The sequence below is a fragment of the Pan troglodytes genome, chromosome 19 (genome assembly GCF_028858775.2).
Source record: "Pan troglodytes isolate AG18354 chromosome 19, NHGRI_mPanTro3-v2.0_pri, whole genome shotgun sequence".
NCBI classification, from domain to species: domain Eukaryota; kingdom Metazoa; phylum Chordata; class Mammalia; order Primates; family Hominidae; genus Pan; species Pan troglodytes.
Window position 1 is genome coordinate 67,088,479 of NC_072417.2, and position 3,351 is coordinate 67,091,829.

General features: G+C 38.0%; 1 pseudogene; it reads left to right on the forward strand.

Annotated features, from left to right (window-relative positions):
* The first annotated feature begins 939 nt into the window (after positions 1–939).
* LOC100612741 (zinc finger protein 816-like) lies at positions 940–2,981 on the forward strand (annotated as a pseudogene).
* The last annotated feature ends 370 nt before the right edge of the window (positions 2,982–3,351 follow it).

Genomic DNA, 3,351 nt, shown 5'->3' on the forward strand with positions numbered 1-3,351 from the left:
AACAAAAGAGAAATTCTGGAATTGAAAAATTGGTGTTGAAATACAAAATACATGAAAAAGCTTCAAGATTAGACTAGACCAAGCAGAAGAAAGAATTTCAGAACTTGAAGAATGGTCTTTTCAAATAAGTCAGTCAGACAAAAATAAAGAAAAAGATATTTATAAAAAATAAGCAAGGCCTACATGACATATGGGACACTACAAAGTGACCAAACATTTGAATTTTCAGTGCCCCAGAAGGCAGAGAGAAAAATGAAAGGGATTGAAAATCTATTCTATAAAATAATACATGAAAATTTTCCAAGTCTAGCAAGAGATTTACACATCCAGATACAGGAAACTCAGAGATCCTCAAGTCAGCACAATGCAAAAACATCTTCTCCACAGTATACTACAGTCAAAATGTCAAATGTCATAGACAAAGAGAGAATTCTAAAAACAGCAATAGAAAAGCATCTAGTCACTCATTAGGGACCCCCATCAAAGTAACAGCAAATTTCTCAGCAGAAACTTTGCAGACCAGGTGATGAAGGAATTATATTTTCAAAGCGATGTAAAAAAATTTAGCCAAAGATACTATACCCAGCAACATTATCCTTTATAAATGAAGGAGAAATAAAGTCTTTCTCAGATAAGCAAAAGCTGTGGGAATTAATCAGCACTATACCAGCCTGACAAGAAATGCTGAAGGGAGTTCTACACTTGGAATAAAAAGAAAGAGGTTCTACACCTGGAAGCAAAAGGATAATAACTACTATCATGAAAATCCACAAAAGCGGTGGACTGAAGGCTACACCACAGCTGTATGCTTCCCAGTTCTCTGGTGTTGCTATACTGGCGACATGGGGTCCCCACAGACCTAGAAATTCCAGCACCTCTTTCTCAACCCAGAGCAAATTGAGACGTCCAGATGAGAGTCCAGTTGATTTCCAAAAACTCATGTTATGTAAGGAAGCCACCAAGAAGAGCAAAGAAAAGGAGCCAGGGATGGCTCTTCCTCAGGGACACTTGATTTTCAGTGATGTGGCTATAAAATTCTCTGTGGAGGAGTGGGAATGCCTGAACCCTGAGCAGAGGGCTTTATACAGGGAAATGATGTTGGAGAACTACAGGAACCTGGAGTCTGTGGATAGCTCTTTAAAATCCATGATGGAGTTCTCATCAACAGAGCAAGGCAATACAGAAGTGTTCCACACAGGGACATTGGAAAGACATGATTTTTGCTTCCCAGAAATCGAGAAAGATATTCATGACTTTGAGTTTCAGTGGCAAGAAATTGAAAGAAATGGCCACGAAGCACCCATGACAGAAATCAAAGAGTTAACTGGTAGTACAGATTGACATGATCAAAAGCACACTGGAAACAAGCCCATGAAAGATCAGCTTGGATTAAGCTTGGATTAAGCTTTCATTTGCATCTACCTGAACTGCACATATTTCAGACTAAAGGGAAAATTGGTAATCAAGTGGACAAGTCTATCAATGATGCTTCCTCAGCTTCAACATCCCAAATAATTTTTTGTAGGCTCAAAACCCATATTTCTAATAAGTATAGGAATAATTTCCTCCATTCTTCATTATTCACACAAATACAGGAAGTACACATGAAAGAAAAACCTTTCCAATGTAATGAGTGTGGCAAAGCCTTTAATTATAGCTCACACTTAAGGAGACATCACATAATCCATTCAGGAGAGAAACAATATAAATGTCATATATATGGCAAAGCCTTTCATCAGAAGCAATACCTTCCATGCCACCATAGAGTTCATACTGGAGAAAAACCTCAGAAGTGTAATGAGTGTGGCAAGACCTTCAGTCAGAAGTCTTACCGTCAATGCCATCATAGACTTCATACTGGACAGAAACCTTACAAATGAGAAGAATGTGACAAAGTTTACAGTTGCAGATCACAACTTAAAACACATAGGAGAATTCATACTGGAGGAAAAAGCATACAAATGTAAGGTTTGTGACAAGGCTTTCTGGGATAATTCATGCCTTTCATGCCAAAAGAGAGTTCACATTGGAGAGAAACCTTACACAGGTAATGAATGTGACAAGGCTTTTAGTAGAAAAGCACACCTTGCACTTCATCATAGACTTCATACTGGAGAGAAACCTTAAGGTTTGTGTCAAGGTTTTTTGGCATGACTCATGTCTTGTACAACATCAGAGACTTCATACTGGAGAGAAACCTTACAAGTGTAATGAGTGTGTCAAGGCCTTCACTTGAAATTCAGCCCTTGTAATGCATAAGGCAATTCACACTGGAGAGAAACCTTACACATGTAATGAATGTGGCAAGGCTTTTAGTAGAAAAGCAAACCTTGCACTTTGTCATAGACTTCATACTGGAGAGAAACCTTACAAATGTGAAGAATGTGACAAAGTTTACAGTCGCAGGTCACACCTTGAAAGACATAAATGAATTCATACTGGAGAAAAACCATACAAATGTAAGGTTTGTGACAAGGCTTTCCGGAGGGATTCATGCCTTGCACAACATCAGAGAGGTTCATACTGGAGAGTTCATACTGGAGAGAAATCTTACAGATATAATGAATGTGGCAAGGTTTTCAGTCAAAAAGGAAACCTTGCATGTCATTATAGACGTCATACTGGAGAGAAACTTTACAAGTATAATGAGTGTGGCAAGACTTCAGTCAGAACTCATTTCTTATAGGCCATTGTAGACTTCATACTGGAGAGAAACATTACAAGTGTAATGAGTGTGGCAAGACCTTCACTTGAAATTCAGCCCTGTTAATTCATAAGGCAATTTATACTGGAGACAAGTCTTACAAGTATAATGAATGTGGGAAAGCTTTTAATCAACAATCAAATCTTGCACAACATTAGAGAGTTCATACTAGAGAGAAACCTTACAAGTGTAATGAGTGTGGTAAAGCCTTTAGTGGGCAGTCTACACTTATTCATCATCAAGCACTCCATGGTATAGGGAAACTTTACAAATGTAATAATTCTCACAAAGCCTTCAGTAATGCTACAACCTTTACAAATCATTAGAGAATCCATAATGAAGAGACATCTTACAAGTATAGTAAATGTGGCAAATTTTTCAGACATCGTTCATAGCTTGCAATTCATTGGTGAACTCATGCTGGAGAGAAATGTCATGATTGTGGCACAAATGTCATGATTGTGGCAAGGTCTTCAGTCAAGCTTCATCTTATGCAAAACATAGGAGAATTCACACAGGAGAGAAATCTCAAGTGTGATGATTGTAGCAAAGTCTTGACTTCACATTCACACAGCATTACACATCAGAGAATCTATACTGGACAGAAATCTTACAAATGTCATACATATGGCAAGGTCTTCAGTCCG